The sequence below is a fragment of the Galeopterus variegatus genome, unplaced genomic scaffold, assembly GCF_000696425.1.
Source record: "Galeopterus variegatus unplaced genomic scaffold, G_variegatus-3.0.2 Scaffold7287, whole genome shotgun sequence".
Classification (NCBI taxonomy): domain Eukaryota; kingdom Metazoa; phylum Chordata; class Mammalia; order Dermoptera; family Cynocephalidae; genus Galeopterus; species Galeopterus variegatus.
The window spans coordinates 62071-85299 of NW_007733398.1; the positions used below are offsets into that span (position 1 = coordinate 62071).

The 23229-nt window shown below is 36.7% G+C and overlaps 1 long non-coding RNA gene and 1 pseudogene across 1 annotated transcript in view; one reads left to right on the forward strand and one right to left on the reverse strand.

Annotated features, from left to right (window-relative positions):
* The window catches only part of LOC103607267, a 40577-nt gene that overhangs the window by 11271 nt on the left and 6077 nt on the right, over positions 1 to 23229 (forward strand). The window contains exon 2 of the long non-coding RNA XR_551955.1: positions 6309 to 6578. This is a non-coding gene — a long non-coding RNA (uncharacterized LOC103607267). The remainder of the gene's footprint in view (positions 1 to 6308; positions 6579 to 23229) is intronic.
* Positions 12780 to 13379, reverse strand: LOC103607266 (annotated as a pseudogene).

A 23229-nucleotide genomic window follows, 5' to 3' on the forward strand; every position in this document is an offset into this window, starting at 1 on the left:
GTCTACATTTTTTTCATTGTTTTGGCTATCCTAGACCATTTTCATTTCTTTACTACTTTTAGAATTAACTTGTCAATTTTCTCAAAAAATAGCATGCTGAAATTTTGATAGGAATTGCATTTAATCTATACATTAATTTGAGCAGAATTTTCATCTTAGCAATACTGTCTTCAATCAGAGCACATGGCAGTCTCCCAGCTAATTTTTCTTAGCAATGTTTTGTAGTTGCATTTTTCACATATTACATTTTTAGATGATATTGTGAAGGTTTTTTAAACTGTGTTCTAGGATGGTTCATTACAAGTATATTAATTTTTATATATTGGTCTCTTATTTTGTCACCTTGCAAAATTTACCTTGTAGCTCTAGTAACTTTTTTGCAGATTTCGTAGAATTGATTTTCATGTACATGATAATGTTGTTTGGAAATAAAACAATTTTACTTCCTCCTTACCAATCCATATGTATTAATTAATTTTCCTTGTCTCATTGTACTGGCTAGGATTGCTACTACTGTGTTGAATAGAAAACATGCAAGTGAACATTTTGCATTCTTGATAATCTTAAGTAGAAAACATTTGGTCTATTAGTGTTTAGGATGATGCTATTACAAGGGTTTTCATAGATATTCTTTGTCAGTTGGGCTTTTGTTCTTACTCTGCTGAGAGTTATCCTGTATGGGTATTGGATTTTGACAAATAATTTTTTCTTCACCTATTGACATAATAATATGAATTTATTATTTTATTTACTGTTGATGTTACTTGGGATTCTTGTGTTTATGTCACTGAGGAATAGTTTCTGTAGCTTTTATAATAAACCTTTATTAATAAAATAACTTGAGGCATGTTCACTGATCCTCCATTATACGAAATTTCTTGTGCCAGCTCCTTACTCTACTTGACTATCTTGGGTGTCTGCACTCTCTGAGAGCTCTGTGTGTGTCTCTCCCCAGCTCAAAGCAGTTACATGGGTTGCCCACATTGCTCCCACCCTCAGGTGCACTACCACAGGGGTCGGCTTAATTCCCCCTGTGGGTTGGGCCACTGGGCCATGGGTCTGCACTAGCTCACCTCCCAGGCTCTGCTGGTGACCCTCCTCTTGTCAGTGCAGTAGAGTAGTTGGCGGTCTACTTGCATGGCAGTTATTGCTGCTGCAGCAGTGGTTGCTGGTGCCCTGGTAGAGGTAGTGTCTGTGGCAATGTATGTCGTAGGCCACCTGCATGGTGACTGTGGCTGCAGTAAGCTACCCACCCATCAGTGTTTGTGGTGGGCCACTGGCATGGTAGCAGTGGTCCTAGTGGTGGTGGACCACACGTGTAATGGCAGTGTCTGCACGCAATGGTGGTGGCTGACTGGTGGTGGCAGCAGCAGCAACAGCAGCACTGGCTGCTGCCCACATGGCTGCATTATCTGTGGCAGTGGTGGCACAGGCAGCAGCAGGCTGTCCATGTGACTGCTGCTCTGCAGAATCTGTGCCAGTGACTGTGTTGGTCATGGTGCTGGCCCCATTTTGATCTTCTTTTGTGGCAGCATTGTGCCCTGGGCACCTCTAGTCCACCATCTTCCTCTGTATTAGTTCTTAATGCATACAAATAAGCCACTTTCACCCATTTCTGCTGTACTTTTCTATAATTCTTAGTATGTTCCCATTACCATTTCTTCTGTTGGCCTTTTTAAATAGTTTGTTTTCTCAGTCACCTTTTATTTTCACATAGATTTTTCTTTTGCTCCTTATTAATGCAGATACTTCTGGCATATATGAGACACACACATCTAACTACTTACCAAGCTTTGCTACTTTCAATTTTCACCGACATCTTAAGGCCAAAATGTACAAAACTCACTTAACATTTCTTTTCCAAATGGAGTAATCTCCTATATTCCATATTTCAATGAATGAAGCCATCTTCCAATCACCCAGAGAAGCCAGAAATCAGAGAGGTAACTTAGACATTTTCCCTTTTTTTCTTTCTCTTCTCTTCATCCAGACAATCACCAGGTCCATTGGATTCTTATCTTTTGATACCTCTCAGATTCAGACTTTCTCTCCATACTGACTATTAATTTCTGCTTTCAGTCCACCTTTGATCTGTACTATTTTTTAAATTTTCTGATTTTTTAAACTATTTTCTTCCAGTATCATTTATTTTCCACCGAGCTATTAGTGACTTTCCTAAAAACACATAATCAGAAGGTAACTGTTTTGATAAAATCCCTTCAATGGTTTCCCATGGCCATAAACTAATGTGAAATTTCATTTGCGTAGCATGCAAGCAAGTGGTATTCGGCTGGCCTTCCCTGCTTAGCCACGTCCCTTTTCACTTCCTGCATGAACTATTCTCTGTAAGGCTGAAGCATATCCACTCTGCTGCAGGTGCACTTTTTATGCCTTTGTTTTGCCAACATACTTGCTTCTTTCTGGAATGCCCTTTCTCTTTCATTCATTTTACAAATTCTCATTCCTCAGATTTAAACTTAAGTGTCTTCTCTTTTGAAATACCTTTCGCTGCATCCTTGAGAGGATTATCAAGTTTTTTGTGTGTGCTCTGATAGCACTTTGCATAGATACCTGATACACGGAGATCATTTGTGTCACTTTCTTTCTCAGTACATCATAGGGTCCTTGAGGATAGGTTCTACATATTACAATATCCATTTCCTGTATATGGCATGCAGTGTCTGACCCATGATTGATGTTCACTAAATGCTTCATAAATGCTTAAAACCTTAATAAAATCTGAAAATCTTTTCTTCCACATATTTTGTCTTAAATGTCAGTGTTGTTGAGGGGAAAAATAAGCTAAGTTGTGTCTTGTCATGCAACTTAAAATGTTGTTGAGGAGAACACATCTAATTTATATTAGTTAGAAATAACTTGGGGAAAAGACTAAGTGGACTCTAGATGAGATCAGGTTCATATTTTGGCTGTGCCAACCAGGGTCAAGCATACTGAGCAAAGCACCTATTCTGTTGTTTTTGTTTGTTTGTTTGTTTTTTTCCTGTCTGGCGCACAGAATCTCTGTTAATTATATCATCTAAGTTGTGTTTAGATATCTGACAGCCTGTGATTTGGAAGAGAAATTTGAGTTTGTTCTATAAAGCATCAAACAATTTCCAGAAACAATGGTGGGAATAATTTTTAAGAATCTCAGCTGAACACATTTGAACGAGCCTTCCTCAGAAAGCAGCGACGTGTTCAAGTAGGGTCTGAGTGAGCAACTGCTTGGCAGGATATAGTAGAAGGAAAGCATCAGATGGGTCAGGTCACTGGATAATATTGCCATTCTTTATGAATCATAAAACAGTCTAAGATTAAAAGGCACCTTAAAAGACATCAAATGAATTTTTCAAGGGGAAAAGACATCTTTACAGTGACTAAGTGGCAAAGAGCTTGTGGATGTAACTACTACTCATGGAGGTGCCCATTGAAGCATAAAGGCACTTTTTTTTTTCTCTTTTTAGGCACAGGTATGTCCTTGCTACCCATAAATTTGAAAGTCTTGTTCTGGTCAGTGCTATGCAATCATTTTAAGTGATGTTCTGTCTGGTGGGAGATTTAATGTAACAGCCCTAAGTAATAGAATGTCATCATATTATGAGAAAGATACATTTTGTTGTTATAAAAATACATCATTGCAATTCAATTACACACCAAATCACAGGTGTGTTTATGCTAGATTACCTCAATTTATTTTGGTCTTTTTGGCACCTTGGGTTTGCACCATTAACTGTTGTCTTAAACATGAAAAATACAGTGTCATGATGACTATGGATAAGCTGAGACATCCATTAGACATCCTTATTTCCCATCATTTATTATGTTTGCTCCCTGTGTTTTTTTTTCCTTTTTTTGTCTTTTTTCATGACCGGCAACAGGATCGCAACCCTCGGTGTCGTGCCTGCACCACGCTCAACCAGCAAGCGGACCGGTCTCTATATGGGATCCGAACCCTCGGCGGGAGCGCCGCTGCACTCCCAAGTGCCCCACTCTACCGAGTGCACCACCGGGCCGGCCCATGTTTGCTCCCTGTTTGATGAAGCTTTTATGTAATATTATGTCAAGTGTGAGAAAATTGATTGCTGTCAGGCTAGACTAGTTCAAGCCTTTTAGGTAGCATAAGTGCACTAAAATTCAAGCTTCAAACTAGTATTCTTTTTCTGTTGGCTAAACTTTAACTGTTGATCTGATTCAGGGTTCACCTCTGGTGAGACCTTTTTGGAGCTCCCACCTTCTCTCAAAATAAATCACTCTCCTTTGAGATTGCCAATGCACTACTTGAGTAGAAAGTATAAAGAGTCCCCATACACCCTCTGTCCCCATATTTACACAGCCTCCTCCACTATATACATCCTCCACCAGAGTAGTACAATTGTTACAGTTGATGAATCTACATTGGTACATCATTATCACCCAAAGTGCATAGTTTATATTAGGGTTCTCTCCTGGTGTTGTACAACCTATGAGTTTTGACAAGTTATAATGATATGTATCCACCATTGTACTGCATACAAAATGGTTTCACTGCCCTAAAAATCCTCTGTGCTCTGTCTGTTCATTCCTCCCATCTCCCTAACCCATGCCAACCATTAATATTTTTACTGTCTCCATTTTCGCCTTTTCCAGAATGTCATATATTTGAATCAAAGAATAGGTAGCCTTTTCAGATGGTCTCCTTTCACTTAGTAAAATGCATTTAAGTTTCTTTCATTGTTTTTTATGCCTTGATAGCTCATTTTATTTTTAGCACTAAATAATATTCCATTGTCTGGAGGCAACACAGTTTACTTATCCATTAACCTACTGAAGAATATCTTGTTATCTTCTATGTTTTAAGAATTATGATTAAAATTGCTCTAAATATCCTGTGCAGGTTTTTATGTGGACATAAATTTTTAATAATTTTGGATAAATACAAAGGGATGTAATTGCTGGATTATACGTAAGAGTATGTTTAGTTTTGTAAGAAATTGTCAAACTGTCTTCGAAAGTGGCTGTACCATTTTTGCATTTCCCCAGCAATGAATGAGAGTTCCTGTTGCTCTATATTTTCTCCAGCATGTGGTATCATCAGGGTTTCAAATTTTGGACACTCTAATAGGTATGCAGTGGTATCTCATTCTGTTTTAATTTGCATTTCCCTGATGGCATCTGATGTTCAACGTCCTTTCATATGCTGGCTTAACATCTGTTTATCTTTGTTGAGGCGACTGTTCAGGTCATTTGCCCATTTTTAAATAGGGTTGTTTGTTTTCTTATTGTTTCTTTATATATTTTGTACAATGGTTCTTTATTGGATATATTTTTTGCAAGTACTTTCTCCCACTCTGTGACTTGTCTTCTTATTCTCATGACATTGTATTTCACAGAGCAGAAGTTTTTATTTTGGTAAAGTCCAGCTTATCAATTATTTCTTTCAATAGATTGTGCTTTTGATGTTGTATCTAAAAAGTAATTCCCAAACCTAATATCATCTAAATTTTCTCCTGTGTTATCTTCTAGAAGTTTTAGATTTTTATTGCAGATATATGTCCATTTAAATGAAATGCATTTTAAATTTATTCTCTTGAAAGGTCCAAAGTTTGTTCTAGATTGATTTCCATGTGGATGTCCAGTTGTTCCTGTACCATTTGTTGAAAAGACTGTCTTTGCACCCTTGTATTGCCTTTCTCCTTAAAAATTATATATTTAAATATGCATTTATATGTTAATATATATTTAAGTGTTTATATTTATATTTAATACAATATATTTTCATTTTCAATATTTAGATTTATATTATCTATTTATGTAGGTCTATTTCTGTTTCATCGATCTATATGTCTGTTCTTTCACCGATGTCACATTGTCTAAATTACTGTAGCTGTATTGTAAGTCTGAACTCAGTATCAGTCCTCCAATTTTGTTCTTCTCATTCAGTTACCTTTTTTTACAAACCATCGTTTATACTTTGTCTTCTATTAAACTTTTTTCTAATATAAACAGTCTAAAAAGGGAGTACTAGTGTGTTTGATACAGTGCTAAGATTTAGAAAACCTGTCTGGTCTAATCACATTGAATTGAGAACTTATTACAGGGAGAAGCCAGGACATAATCATTTTGAATCATTGCTCAATTCCCTGTGTAGAGTTATAAACATTACAGGTGCTCAGTGGAAGTTACTTACAACCTGATATGATCTTTGTAGATAGACAAGACTTTACTTCCTTGCTTTCTCCTTCTGTCTTCTCTTCTTTTTCTTTTCTATTTTTCCCTCTGCTTTTATTCAACTTCATCTTTCTTCCTTTTATTTATTTATTTGTTAGTAGATGTTCTGTTGTGCTACCAAGATCCTTCTTCAAGACCGACTGATTCCACCAGCTACTGGGAATCCTGCAGGTCCTGTCCTTTTACTGGAGGCAGCCATCATCCAACAACTTTTCAGTGTGACAGTATAAAGACTCAGCTCCCTTACCTTGAGAAATCTCTGAAGGATCTTCCCCACTACAGAGCTCCATCTGTGTCCTGAGGATTGTAGTGAATGCATCGCTGTCTCGTGTCTCCCTCTACCCAATCCTACTGTCCTCATTTCCTTAAAGGTAATGATTCCAAAAGCCTACCCTAACACATTTCCTCTACCCAATCTGTCTCAGAGTTTACCTCTTGGAGCACCTCATTTGGGACAGTCAATAACAGGATGGCTCTGAGACTGCAGAATCTAGAATGTGATTGGAACTGAATCCGTTGCCAGCTGAACGGATCACTGGTGGAATAGCCCCCGGTTTACTGTCACGGTGAAGGCATTGCAGCTTTCACTGATGGTGAACTGGGATAATACACAGGAGGAAACAAATGCACTAGTGGTGCAATTTATCAGTCAATAGGGAAATATTGGAACAATGATAATTATAAGGACAATTAAATTTAATAGCTGGCGGTGGTGGAGCAGATGCTGTTTTGGAGAAAGTGAGTGAAAGGGTAAGGGTGATGATTAATTGTCAATTAAGAGCTAAGTTTGAAAGACAGAACACCTCCTTGCCAACATCTTCTTTAGTCAGAGGATAGAAAAGGCTGAGGATTAGGTTTAGATGTAATCATCAAAGTAGCAAAGAAATGCCAAGTTCAGCACCCAGAGTGAAACAAAAGAATGGGAACCTGGGCCACATAATGGTAGCATCTGAGTTGTTGCTCTACAAAATCCTGAAATCCTCCTCCAAACCCACAAAAGGGGCTAATTTCTCTATTAAAGACTATTTCTCCCCTCTTACTTAAAGATGATGCAGAAGCCTCTGCCCTCAAAGCAAAACATCTCCCTTATTTGGCACCTCCTTCCCTCCTTGCCAGTAGGCAAAAAACTAGGGTGTCTAGGCAAGTCACCTCGTCACCTAGCTGGGAAGTGATCGTCCTGGAAACAATAGAAAAGGACTATATCCAGAAGGCGTTTCACAACCTAGCAAACATGTAGTGGCAGGAGCCAGCTGAGTAGACATGGAAGAGGATTCTGACAGTGCCAAGTGAAGAGAAGCATAAAATTGGATAAGAGAGGCATTATTGAGATAGGGGCATTCTCCCAGAACACAATATTTAGCACCTCGGCTACTATTCCAAAGGTGCTGTGCTAACATACTGCTGAAATGGCTCTTGGAAGCTTAGGGAAGCCATGGTGAAAACTAAGTAATACATAAATGGCAGAACTAGCAGAGCTGACTGTGGAAGGAGGCAGGAAAATTTTCCACTCAAGGAGGATTAACTGCCATGGGAATTGTCCTTGCTGACAAAATCTATGAAAGGACTATTTTCAGACACTGAACAATCAGCCACAAAAGACTGTGGTCCCAGAGAGGAAAAACACAAAGGACATAGCCCTACGATTGCGCCAGCTTCTGGCCTGCGGGAGTTTTCAGGATGCAGTATAGAAGAGAAACCCAAAAAGATCGTAGCAGTCTTTCTGCATTAGCCTGTTTCTGCTGCTTATAACAAAATACCTGGAACTGGGTAATTTATCGGAAAACAAAATTTATTGCTTACAGTGTCAGAGTCTGGGAAGTCCAAAATCCAGGGAATGCATCTGGTGTGGATTTTCTTTGGTGATGGCAGAGTAAAAAGAGAGAGAGACTCTCACGTGCTCTCCTTTTAAAGCCCTCAGAACCATGCCCCTGAAAACCATTTTTAATCCATTCACTACTGCAGGGTCCTACAACTAATCACCTCTTCAAGGCCCCACCTTTCAATTGCCATAATAGGATTTCCCACCCTCTTAACAGTCACAGTGGGTTTTAAGCTTCTAATATATGAACTTTGGGGGACACAATTCAATCAATCCACAGGACTCTCTAAGGAGACATAGATAGGAGATAGGAGCACTTGACGGAGCAAGGTTTATGGGGCCCAGTGCTGAAGAGAAGGAAGCTGCACAGTGGTGAGAGAGCTGCAGATAGCAGCAGAGGAGCCCCTGAATCTCTGATTAGGACCCTATCTGAAAACAAGAAATAACTCCAATAAAAAGTGGAGCAAACAATTTTAGAACACAGGATGGGAGGGGAAAAAAAGAAATATATTCATGTACAATTGTATACTACAAGTCTACTGTGATAATATTATCTGAATATGGACTATTTTAAGTTGAAAATGTGTATTATGAAGCCCAGAACAGTCCCTATTTATTCACCGTACAGGTTCTGCCCTCCCACGTTTTTATCTTTTTCTTCCTGCTGCCTCGTCCTAATGGCTGCCACACTTCAGAGCTCTATGCAGACGTTAAACAACAAGGCAGGCGTTAAGGTCATTGTGCCATGTTTATGCTTGAATGGAGGAGGTACATGGACTGCTTTCTCAGCAAAAGAATCTTCCTTTGGCATGACAATAATTTTTTTTTCATTTAAATTTCTTAACAATAGTTAATCTATTGAAGTATTACCTTAGTGAAAAATTGAAAGCTACTTCTCTTTCAAAAGTACATTTTATTTTTCAAATGTATCTATACACACTTTAATGTTTATCCCTTTCTTTGAAACACTAATAGCCTGTAAGCATCGAAACCATTCATTCTCAGAATTTATTTGAAATTGATCTCTCCGATATGATGGAAAAAATTAAATCATTATATTTCATCAGAAATTTCAAATCTTATTTGTTAGTAACAATTACATTCTTAATATTAAACTAAGCCTTATGTTCATGTTTTGTAATATTGGAATAATTCTAATTCATTGCTCTAATGAGATTATTTTTATGTTTTTTTTCCCTGTTGCAAAGGCAACACTTATTCATTACAGCATAGGATTTAAAAGCACAAAGCATGGAGCTGAATATCCTAATTCAAATCTTTGCTTACCTCTCTACTTGTATTCCTCAATAACTCTGTGCCTAATGTTTCTCACCTAAACAAATAAATAAAAATTAGTTAAAGAGTTGTTTGAGAATTACATGGTGTAATACATGTAAAGGGTTTAGAATTTGCATGCATATTTTAAAACACTCAATAAATATTATTTTCACTATTGTTCATATATATATATATATGTATAGAAATCATAGATAAAGAAAAAATGAAGAAAAATGCTCTATTGCTCTATATAGAGATAACAACTGTTAACATTTTGTTTTTCAGATTGTTTCCCTGACAAGTATTTAAATCACTTCATAATTTAAATGTTTATAAGTATCATTGGGATGGGTGCTCTTCTAACCTAAAAACATGAAAATATTATTACTTCCTTAGAAATTAATAGAAGTAGAATTTACGAGAATGACTGTTTAAAGATTTTTGGACATGTTTTAAAATACATACAAAAGTGTTATAAAAGTTGCATTATAGTGTATTCATTTCTTTTAACACATTGGAAACACTTGCATTAATATTTTAAAACAATTCAAATTCAAGTTTGTAAAAAACTAAAATTAAGAATAATCATTATAGTTGGAATATAGATAGTAGACTTGGTAAAAGTATTGTTTAGATGTTACATTTGCTGATATTGAAAAACATACTGCTGTTATGTAAAAGGTATCCCTAATTCTCAAGTAGTAAACATTAAAGTATTTAGGAGTAAAGGTCTTCGATACATAAAACTTTTTCTCAAATGGTTTAGAAAAAAGAGGCTTAAATGATGGAAAAAAGTCTAGGTAGATAGAATAAAGAAATTTATAGCAAATGTTAAAGCAAATGGGGTAAAATATTACAAATAAGTGATTATGGATACAGGTGTATGGGTGTTCCTTGTTTTATATATATATATTATAATTTTATTTATAAAATATAATGTTTTATATTTTGCAAAGTCTACAAATTTCATGTTATTTCCAAATAGCCAGAGTAAAAATAGTTATCACTTATAATGTACAAGGAAGCAACCAATAAAACCAACATGTATTTTATTAGAAAAAAGAGGCACTAAAAATAATTTTAGGCATCTTGGTCCTGTTCCTGATCTTAAGGAAAGCTTTCCCCTATTCAGGATGATATTCACAGTAGGTTTATAGTATATGGCTTTTATTCTGTTGAGATACCTTCCTTCTATACCTAATTTGTTGAGAGTTTTTATCACGAAGGACTGCTGAATTTTGTCAAACGCTTTTTCTGTATCTATTGAGAAGATCATGTGGTTTTTGTTCTTGACTTTATTGACGTAGTGTATCCCATTTATTGACTTGCATATGCTGGACCATCCTTGCATTCCTGAGATGAATCCCACTTGATCATGATGAATAATCTTTTTGATATGTTGCTGTATTCTGTTTGTTAGTATTTTGTTGAGGATTTTAGCATCTAAATTCATCAAGGATATTGGCCTGTAGTTTTCTTTTTTTGTTGTGTCTTTGTCTAGATTTGGTATCAGGGTGATGCTGGCTTCATAGAATGAGTTTGGGAGAATGGTTTCTGCTTCAATTTTTTGGAATAGTTTGGAAAGAACTGGTATTAATTCCTCTTTAAAGGTTTGGTGGAATTCAGCAGTGAAGCCACCTGGTCCCGGGCTTTTCTTTTTTGGAAGAGCTCTGATTACTGCTTCAATTTTATTGTTCATTATTGGTCTGCTCAGTTTTTCTGTCTTCTTGATTCAATCTTGGTAGATTGCATGTGTCTAGAAATTTACCCATTCCCTCCAGATTTTCAAGTTTGTTGTTCATAATAATCTCTAATCATTCTTTGTACTTCTACAGTATCAGTTGTGATATCCCCTTTTTCGTTTCTGATTTTTATTATTTGGGTCTTCTCTCTCCGTTTTCTTTTAGTAAGTCTGGCTAGTGGTTCGTCTATTTTGTTTTTCTTCTCAAAAAAACAAATTTTGTTTCATTGATCTTTTGTATTATATTTTTGGTCTCTCCTTTAGTTCTGCTCTGATTTTAATTATTTCTTTCTGCCTACTAACTTTTGGATTAGATTGTCCCTGTTGTTTTTAGTTCCTTGAGGTATAAAATTAGGTTGTTTACTTGAAATCTTTCTATTCTCTTGATGGAAGCATTTATTGCGATAAACTTTCCTCTTTGTACTGCCTTTGCAGTATCCCACAGGTTTTGGTATGATGTACTGACATCGTTAGTTTTGAGGAATTTTTTGATTTCCCGTTTGATTTCTTCTTTAACCCATATGTTATTCAGAAGCATGGTGTTCAATTTCCAAGTATTTGTGTGATGTCCAAAGTTCCATTTGTTATTAATTTCTGTTTCTAATCCATTGTGTTCTGAGAATATGCATGAAATGATTTCAATTTTTAAAAATTTGTTGATACCTGATTTGTGACCTAATATGTGATCTATCTTGGAAATTGTTCCACCTGTTGATGAAAAGAATGTGTATTCTCTGATTGTTGGGTGAAATGTTCTATATATATCCACCAAATCGATCATAGTAATATGATGGACTTTTAGAAATCTAGAGGTGGAAAAGGGGAGGGTAGGGGCACACAGAGGGGGGTCAATGAGGAATTAGCAATGGACACAAAGGACGATTGTGTACTATAATGATGAATAAGCTAACTACACTGATGCAACCACCACACATTGTACACAATTACTGACAAGCAACATTGGACCCCACATGTACGTATAATTAAATAAATAAATAAATAAAAATAAAATAAAATATAAATAGTAAAAAAAATAAAGTTACTACTGACTGCCAAAAAATAATAACAATTTTAGGGATGAAACCAAATACACAACAGTGTAATGCATAAATCACTACTAGATAAACTGAAAATTTTAAAAAAGAAAAACACATAAATAATAAAATGGAAATGAGTGGAAATAGCCATAAATTCACATGAATTAAAATGAATATTATTATTAACTCTGCAGGGTCTTATGAAAATCTCTGTAAGACAAATAATTTTCTATAAAGTTTTAAATTATCCAATGTTGAGTCAAAGACTTGGGAACAATTTGAACAGATCAATTTTCATGGATGAAATGAAGTGTTGTTAAAGAATTAACCTTTAAAAGATCCAGATATTTCAGAGCTAAATTTACTTAAACTTTCAAGAAAGAGTTTACAAGCAATAAGCTATAGCAAAATGTTTTCACAAAGCCATGAAAACAATACTTATACCAATACTTAGCAGAGACACAGTTGCATTCATTTGCTAGGGCAGGCTTTACAAAATAGTGCAGGCTAGGGGCTTAAACAAAAGAAATGTATTTTCTCACAGTTCTGGAGGGTGGAAGTCCAAGATCAGTGCTGAGTTGGTTTTCTTTTTCTTTTGGGGGGGAGGTGGGGGGGAAGTTGGTTTATTTTCTTTGTTTCGGGGGTACTGGGTGGGACTCAAATCCCTCTGGGGGAGGCCCAAGCTTCCCAAAATCCCTTGTCCCTTCCCACTTTGGGCACTTGGGGGTGGGGTGGGGAGTGAGAGGGGAGAGGCAGGGCATGATTGATAAAGCTAGCAAGTGACAAAAGGCACTGGTAGGTTACATCCTGGGCCTGTAGAGTGTGGGGGAGGCGCGGGCCAGGTTAGCATCCAGGTCCCACCTCTAGTCCTTCCCCTTCCCTTTCTTGGCTTTGGCCTTGGCTTTGGTCTTGGGGCTGCAGGGCTTGGTCACGCGAATGGTCTCCTGGCACTGGGCATTGTAGCGCACCTTCTTCAGGGTGCCTTGGCGGGCTTTGGTGCCTGTGCTCCCATCACACGCCCCCCCCAGTTTTCAAACTTGTACTTGCAGTGGGCTCCAAACTCCTTCTTTCAGTTGCAGGGCACCCGGCACCGGATGCGCTGAGTCTGGGCCCTGCAGGTGCCCTCGCGGAAACCCACGCCGCAGTCCTTGCTGCTGGGGGTGCAGGGGCCCCAAGTCCACTCCGCGCACTCGCTCCCCGGGCCGCCCTTCCTCACCTTGTCTTTTTTCTTGGCCCCCTCGGAGGTGAGCGCCAGCAGAGCGAGGACGGCGAGGAGGAGGAAGCCTCGGTGCTGCATCCTGGGGGGAGAGCAGGGGTCACAGTCGCTTGCCCGTCCTCTTCCCCACCGGTGGCTGCGTGCCTGGGCCTCCCACCCACACTCGCCCCGTTGTCCGGGCCCAGAGGCTCGGGCCACTGCCTGAGTTGGTTTTCGACGAAGCCTCTCAGACATCCTCTGGCTCGCTCTTCACATGGAAGTCCCTCCTTGCCCCCTCCCCCTGGGGCCACTTCCTCTTTTTATAAGAGCACAAATCATATTGGGTTAGGGCCCCACCCGCAGGGTCTCATTTAAAATCAATCACCTCTGTAAAGACCTTGCCTCCAAATCTCCAAATGCAGCACATTCTGAGCTACTGAGGTTGGAACTTCAAAATCAATTTTGGAGGGACATGAGTCAGCTCACAACAATGAGGAGAAAATTATGGAACAACATCAAAACACAAAATCCCCCTACTCAGTCCAGGCCATATGGTCACTTTGCCTCAAAAGTTTCCAGCCCAGGTGCAGAGGGGTTTTACAGTGTTCTTTGTTTATCTTAGATGTATAGGATTCAAAGAAACAGAACTCTGAGCTCACTTCTCAGCCCTGCTGTTCATTAGACTATGGGTTTCCAACAGACCCTAAAGAAATTTTCCTAAGAGGATCTGGCTAAGGCCATTGCCTCAAAAGTTTCCAACCCAGGTGCAGAGGGGTTTTCCAGTATTCTTTATTTATCTTAGATGTATAGGATTCAAAGAAACAGAACCCTGAGCTCACTTCTCAGCCCTGCTGTTCATTAGACTATGGGTTTCCAACAGACCCTAAAGAAATTTTCCTACGAGTATCTGGCTAAGGCCAAGCAAACATCTTTTATCCCTAGTGCACATATTCTCTTTCTCCACATTTTTGAGTAAATGATACTTTCTTACCAATGTCATTCTTATCCCTTTTAAACCTCCTGACTTTTGAAAGGGATTAATGAGGTATTCAATTGCTTAAATGAACTTAATTAATGACTGCACCCAATCCAGAGGCGATCTTCCTTTCTTCTAGTTTCTCTAGAAAATAATTCAACACAAGCCCCAACCGTTAGTAAATCCCACCCAATTCCCTGTTATCACTACACCCTCCAGTTGCTTATGGCGGGTGCTCTCTCTTGTTAGATTCAGAAAGTTAACCCGGCCCATTTGTATTCCTAGTGCCCTTATGTAAAGAGTTATCACAGCTGAGATTCAACCAAGGAGTACAGGGATTACTTATTAAGAAATCTCAAGACATACACATATGGCTAAAGAGTATTGCAACAGAATGTTAATGGAAATATCAATAATCTGTTTCTGAATTGCTGGATCTGTATTCTTTTGACAATTTTTTATTTGTAATGAATTGACTTTATATTTCCTATATAGTATATTGACAAATACACACCAAATATTTCAATATAGTGTTTTTCGCACATTTTTGTATCTAAACATCTTAATGAAAGAATATTATTTTCTATACCTACTTAACATATATTTGTAAAATAACTTACTATTAATTTCTGTTAGAACTTTTCTTGATACATTGTCAACATTTTTTAGAATATGAAAGAAAAGAATGTCTCTATTGCAGTTTGATATCTATCATTAAATATATTTAAATCATAAAATGATTGCCTTGATGATTTGAAATTTAGACCAAATTGATTCTTTGATCATATTCTTCATGGAATTTTCTGGCCATATAAATCATTGCCAATACTCAGTTTTTTATATGGTGAATTCTGAGTCTCTTCAAAGCAGTGCTGCCTCAGTACTAATGTTTGCTGGTTAAGCCACTGAACCAGAGGACTCTGGAGAAAATGAAAAAACAGAAAGCTTTATTTAGGATAAAGCATAGTTGTGAAAATATATGGGATTTTTAATCAAGAGACCTGACTTTAAATCCTAGTAAACTAATTATTAGCCATGTGACCGTAGGCATAATAATAGCTGACCACCCTATGAGGTAGGTATTATTATTATTACTATTATTACTTTAATTAGCCATATATTACAATTGAAAATATATAAATTTACATAGGCAAAGCACTTGTCTGAATTCACACCAATATGTGGTATGGAAAAAAATCTAATCTTAACCATTGACGTCACAGATGACATGCTTATCTACCATGACAGCCCCTCACTTACTTTATGTCTCTGATGCTAAATTCCTGCATATGCAAAATAATAAACATAGTATATTTTTACTTTGTCATTGCAAAAGAGCTACAATTACTACTCATTGTAGTAATAACAATTACTACTCATGTGCCAACAAGTAACAGTAATAATAATAACAACAACAATATAAGCCTTGTCATTTGAATTCAACTTTACATTTTTTTTTCGTTAAATTTTTATTTTGTCAATATACACTGTATATGATTATTATGGCCTAAAGTCAGGTAGAGTAATACCTCCAGCTTTATTTTTTTTTGCTCAGCATTGCTTTGGCTATTCGTGGTCTTTTGTTATTCAACTTTACATTTTTATATTAATTTATCAGTTTGGGTTTGCTATAAACACAAACCCATGGTCAGATTTATTTATTTATTTTTTGTATTTTTACTTTTTTTTTTCCATCTAGAGGTCAATCGAACCAAGAAAGTTTCTGTTTGTACTAGTCAATAGAGTGAACGACTTTCTGTCCCTAGTCACTGTTGTCATCCCGGTTTAAAACTTGCAGATATCCCAGACCAAGGTAGGTCCTTACTTTCAACTCTGTTCCTTATACACACGTAAGATTTTGACTCCTTTCCCCATGTGACTGACTATACAGTGAAAAGCTATTTTGCTAGACAAACCCACAATCCCCCCAAACAGCTAGAGATGGCATGGTCTGGTTTATATTTTATAATCTTAATTTTTGGTTTTCCTTTTATTTATAAAAGGAAAATAATGCTTCATCTGCTCTCTAATGCTTACATGTGTATATTTTATCTTGTTTACACATTTCCAAATGGAAACATATGTAACAATTTGGGCTGGAGCACAAAACTTTTCTTATACTTTGATAACAAATTTCAATGTCAAATTTTAGAGGATTTTACAAGGTGATATTTGTTGTTATATTAGCATAAAGTTCAGTTTAAAAACTAGTAAACAAGAGTATTTTACTCTGGGTTCATAGTCATACACTGTAAAGTTGAACTATCCTTCCTAAACTGATTCTAGAGATTTCTACATGGAGTTATTTCCTTCCACTTTTTCACTCAAGAGTAGTCTCTTTATCACAATAAAGTTACTTATTTCTCAAGGAAAGCATATATAGAGTTTAAGTTCCTCTGTGATAAGAAATCCAGTGATGTATATAATTAAATAATTCCTCAGCACACAAATACATTTTTATGGTCTACTAAACAGTTTCATTTTTATTACCTCATTTTATTTTCAAAATGACATTAAGTGATAATCAGGATAGGGACTGTACCTCATGTTGTATATAGAAATATGCAAGGAGAGGCAGTGGGAATTAACTGGTGTGAATTAGTTTTTCAGTCAGGACATGCATACAATCATAAGGCACCTTTTATTACATATTTTCCCTCTCTCAATGATTCGTAATAGAATTTTCTATGATAGATTTTAATGACAGAGCTGAACAATGGAACCCTAGACAGCCACGAACATATGTTTTTGACCCATGATGTTCTAAAGAGATGATCATTAATTAATAAATTAATTCAATAATTTCCTTGTTAAATATTTATAATTATGCATTGAGTGCAATGTGATAAGAATTAGAACAGAGGTTATAATTTTTACTATAATGTAAATATTTAAATTCTTTGCTCTGTAGGTAGGTCATATACTACCAGATGGAGGAAGTTTTAATCAGTTCTGTTTCTCTTCTGTAGAAAAAGCTAATAATATACATAACAGGGGTCAATAAATAGCAATAATTGTTATTTGGTACTGTAGATCAATTATGTCCCACCAGGGAAGAACACTGAAATATGGCTACGTATTTAACTCCTATTCGACTTTTAAGGTCCTGTTGAAGATCCACCTTTCCAAAGAAGGCTTTCTCTACCTCTCCAACATTTCCCTGACCCAATTCTTCCAGTCAGTGTCAGGATACAGGTTCGCATGAGATGTGATATTGGAGAGAGTACTTGCAACTTTGACAATCCAAGAGATCAAGTGATTATCCTTTAGAATTTACTCTATTTCATACTATCATGTGAGGGTACTTCAAAAAGTTTTATGGAAGAATTCATATTCCCTTTTTAATTCCATTTTTCCATTTTGAAGTACCCATCTATGCATTTCTTTATATAAGTTAACTATGAATATGACTTCCCCATATATTTAATGTAAGGGCAGTTGCTAGATTTGAATGCCACTGTGCCCAGGACAAGTTCTGTAAACTTGGTTTTCTATAAATATGGGTGCTTTTTCTTGTTTACCACAAGTAAACAATTAGGCTAATATGATAGCTTTTCACCCTTTTGTCATAAAGATATTTAATCATATGCATAATATGGTCATCCTCATTAAAAATGTTAATCTAACAATTGGTTTGATAAGTAATCTGTCTAAAAATTCACAATATAAGTTGTTACTAGTGATTTGTAAATGTGTGATATACTTCAGTTTTTATAATGAGTATAAACGGTGGTAGGTAAAGGCTAACTCACAAGTACGGTGTGGAAACTTCATAAAAGGAGACCTCGTTAGTGTACATAGCACTTCAATCAATCAAAATCCCATTGAAGAAATTAAGAGATTCTTGTAGACATGATATAAAATCTGAAAATTCCGATGTCCTGGAGTCAGACACACACAGCTTTAAATCACATTTCTAACACTTGCTAACCCTGTGGCTTCTCTGGGTTTTTATTTACTCACTATAATAAATGATACAAAATAACCACATTGGGGGCTGCTTTGATGCTTAAATGTAGCACATGGCAGCCCAGCAAAGTGTGTGGGAAACAAAAGCACAGACCGAATACTAGTCAGTTATTAAATTTCAGCAAGTCTCTGCTCTCTTTAGGTACTTTTTAAAACCACGTGTGTAAAATGGAGATAACAGCAACTCCCTGTCATGTTTACGTAGCACATGCAGCTTAGGATTTTTGTGCTGCTTTTCTATGGATACAATAAATCAAAGACTGTTTACAGACTTTAAAAACATTTATTAATTTTTTTTGCCATATTACATATTTTGCCTTTACAACACCAAGATCAATAAAAACAGAAAATATTACCCAGTTATAATAAAAATGTAATAATTTTAAAGTTATGAATTTACTGTTTAATTAACACTTTAGGTAAAATACTAGAATCGCTGTAGTTGAACATCTCAAGAGATCATTAAACAAAATTTCTAAGACAAAGCAAAAGTACGAAATCATAAACTCACCTTTCTCCTCAAAGAGTACTCACAGTCATAGATTTCAGACCAGACACAAGGAAAAGTCTGCTCACTAATATAAACAATAACACCAATGTTCCTTATCAAACAGATTAAAAACTATTTGTTGCTGAGAATTTCCCTTAATGTTCTGCAGGAGTGGTCAGATGGACAGGATTTCTCTCATCTGCAGTTTCTTATGACACCGTGTAACGAGAACCTCTAAGGAGAAAATTGTCATTTCTTTACATTCAACTATAATGAAAACCTATTTCTATGACAAAAGCTTTCCCCTATCCTAATTATCCACCACGCACAATTTCAGCCCTGAATTCAGTGCACTGCACTGTGGCAAATGGCACACATGGTTCGGCCTAAGAAGGTGGAGGCTCAGACTGGGCTGGCACATCTAAGGACCCTCACTTGTATTAAGCCTCAATGTGTTGGCTTCCCTGGGTGGTTCCCTCCCATCAGAAAGGATGGAGGAGGTGTACATTGTCTCCATTCAATATTCCCAACATTTATTAGCACAAAATGGAAACAGAGAGATTTCTTCAGTCTGGTGGAAAATGTAAAGAAAAAAAATAATAAACTATGAAAGAAAAATACCAAGAAATCCAGAAGGGTGTATTACTGTGTGTGCGTGTGTGTGTGTGTGTGTGTGTATGAGAAAGAGAGAGAGAGAGAGGTCTGGATGTTTCCTCCCCCCTCCCCCCAAAGTCATACGCTGGTATTAGGAGGTAGGGCCTTTGGGCGGTGAGTCTCCATGGATGGGACGAATGCCCTTAGAAAGGAGGTCCAGGGGAGCTTGTCTGTACTTCCACCATGTGAGGACACAGCCAGAAGACACCATGCATGAACCAGAAAAGAGGACCTCAATAGACACTTAATCTGATAGTGCCTTGACCTTGAACTTCCAGCCTCCAGAACTGAAAAATAAATTTCTACTGTTAATAAGCCACCTAGTCTATGGTATTTTGTTATAGTAGCCTTAATAGGCTATGACAGAGAGACAGAGAGTGACAGGGACAAACACACACACATGCACACTGAGAGAAAGAGAAGCTTATGACACACCCACTCGTTTGTTCTAACTTAGAGAAAATAAATGCCTTTGTTTAGCTGACAGTTTGTTAAAACAGTATGTTGTGCTGACATGGTATTTAAAATTTTAGCATTCCTTAATTCCATGTTTATCTAGCTAGAATTTTAGAATCTTAACAGATACTGAGAATCTATATTACTCTGCTTCCTTTCTTTCTAGTAGTATATTTTGCTGTCTAGTAAACAAGACAATATATTTGTACAAGAACATTTCAAAGAACAAACTGGAAATGCCATCAGTAAATTCCAAAGCTTCAAGTTTGTATTTTATACTGTAAGTTGCTGTATGGAAATTTGACTGCCTTGATATTTCTATTTCTTAAAATATTTTAAAAATATATAACTCTAATAAGCCTCTGTTGGGGAATTAGATATATCAGCATCTCACAGCATTACAAAAGCAGGTCCATCATTTTTATGTGCTCAGTATCCTCACTAAAGTTTAAGTTTTAGTTAAAATGAATTCTTAGCTCTTGTACCTCTTACAAGCTTCTTCACTTTGGAGATGTAATTATTGTGTTCTACAGGTTTTTATTTTCTTTAAAACTGGTAACTAAGTTTACGTCTAATAAATTTATGTATGTCTTTTGGATACCTGTTAACTAAGGAAGCATTCAAAGAAGGACGTTTCAAACACATCCTCAGTGTGTCCTCTCGCAGGGTCAGTGGCTGTCTTGGGCCTGGATAGAGTTTTTCACATAAAGATGCTGCAGTTCTGGATTCAATGATTTTAGTTGCTGTGGAAGTCAGGTGTCTATCTCTGATAGGTTTCCCTCAGTCCTGCTAAGATTTTTCTGGGATGGCAGAGAGCTGTCAGAAGTGAGTTCTTGTGAGTACTCAGCTTTTCTGGATATTTGACAAGCACAGATGAAAAGTTTGCTGATTCATAGGTGTTAGGAACTCAGTCCGCCTTCTGTCATTCAGAGAGGGAATTAAAAATAAGAATTCTAAACAAAGAGAGTTTGAGCTTTTTTTTCTTAATTTGGAAAATTTATATTTTTGAAATTGTAAAAACGTAATTATATTTAATTAATACATCATATATTAACTAGAGCATAAGAAAAATATTACAGAACAAGCAATAAAAATAAATGACTCTATCTAGCAAAACCTGGTAATATTTGATACTTCTTTCATTTCCAAAGTGGTTTTTTTTGTTTGTTTTTGTTTTGGGGTTTTTTAGCACATAGCATTATAATCATTTAGTAGGAATCAATCTACACATACATTTTTATTATTTTTTTAGCTTAACATAAATCATGATTGTCTCCCACGTCTTGAAAGTTTATTTTTAGTTCTTAATGTTTGATGGTGTGCATGTATCATAAACAAAAAATGATTACATTGTGTAATGGTAAATATAGGAATTTTTTCTTGATTCGAGGATCACGTATTGCACACAGGTGTGGATATTAAACGTTGTACCCCACAGATAAGTACAATCAATTTTGTTTTAATTAAAAATAAATAAAATAAAGTAATTTTTTTTTTTTTTTGGTCTTTTGTCTTTTTTCTGTGTCCGGCAACGGATCGCAACCCTCAGTGTTGCCCCCGTACCAGACCGGGGACCGCCAACGGGATCGCAAGCCTCGGCGTTGCTCCCGCGCCTCGCTCAGCCAGTGAGCGGGAGCCGGTCCAAATAAAGTAATTTTTGACATCTGAGTTTTTTGTAATTATCACTGCATTCTAGATAGACTGTAAGGAAGTTTCCAGAAACCCAATCTCCTGGCATATGCACCTTGGAGACCTTTCTTCCCCTTAAGTGTGGTGGGACCTGTGACTTGCTTCCAACCAACAGACTACAGCACAGAAGATAACATATACTTGACCACGTGTGTGTGACTATGTTGTATATGATTGCAATATCTATCTTGCCAAAAATTCTGTTGCTGCCTTTGAAACTTTCTTAGTAAGGACAAATAAAACACTCAGCATGGAAGAAGAAGACAATTGTGGCAATCTGAGCTTTATACCATTAAAATGTTCTGCTCACCTGAAGATAGTCATGAGAAAATGAATAGAAAATGAAAGAAAACATTTTCTGTGCACATATCTGAAAAAGTACAGTATTCAGCATATAAAAATAGCACAGCTCAACAGTAAAAGAAAAACAACCCCACAAAAAGCAGGCAAAAGTCTTGAAACAATACATCTCAAAGGAAGATATGGAAACTGCCAATAAGCAGGTAAAAAACTGCTCAATTTCTCGAAAACTTATTTATCAGGAATATGAAAGTTAAAATAATGAGATACCACTTGAGAATTATTACAGGTTTTAAAATCATAAAAGGTTAACACTGCCAAATATTGAGTAACAGGTATATTGCACTTTGCTAGTGGAAATGTCAAATTACACAGCACGTTGTAAACCTGTCTGGTAGTTCTTATAAAGTTAAGTCTACACCTACTCTCTGACCCACAACTTTCCTCCCTACATATTTGTCCAAGATAAATTAAAATACTTGCACACACACACACACATACCCCTAGTAAAAAATATTCATAGAGGTTTTATTCCTAATAGCCCAACTGGAAAAAACCAAATATCCATCAACAAGTGAATCAACAAGTAAGCTGTGGTGTATTCATACAATTGAATACCACTGACAAATTATTAGGAAAAGATTACTAATATACAACACTTCCTAATATACAACTAATATAGATGAAAGTCAATAGTACAAAGCTGAATCAAAGAAGCCAGACACAAAAGGGCATATATTGTATGATTCCACCTACATGAAGTTCAAGAACAAACAGTATGAGTCTGTGATGATAAAAATCAGCACAGTAGTTGCCTTGTGGTACGTGGTGATGGGCAAAGGGCAAAGGGAAATTAATATTTATTTGTTTCTTTATTAGTTGTTTTAGTTCATTTTGTGTTGCTATAACAGAAATACCTGAGACAGGGTAATTTATAAAGAAGGGAGGTCTATTTGGCTTACGATTCTGGGACAGCTGCATCTGGCACGGGCCTCAGGCTGCTTCTACTCATGGCAGAAAAGTGGCAGGGAACCGGCGGGTACAAGCAGATCACATGGTGAGAGGAAGCAAGAGAGAGAGAGAGAGATGAGGTCCCAGGGTCCTGTAAACAACCAGCTCTCACAGGAACTAACAGAGTGAGAACTCACTCATTAATCCCCCTCCCCCAGGGAGAGCATTAATCCATTCATGAGGGATCTGCCCCCATGACTCAATCAGTTTCCAACACTGCCACATTGGGGATCAAATTTCCATATGAGTTTTGGAGGGGACAACATATCCAAACTCCATCATTACATCCCTGGCCCCCTAAACTCATGTATTCTCACCTACAAAATACAATCATTCTATCCCAACAGTCCTAAAAGTCTTAGCTTGCTCCAGCACCAACTTAAAAGTCCAAAGTCCAAAGTCTCATC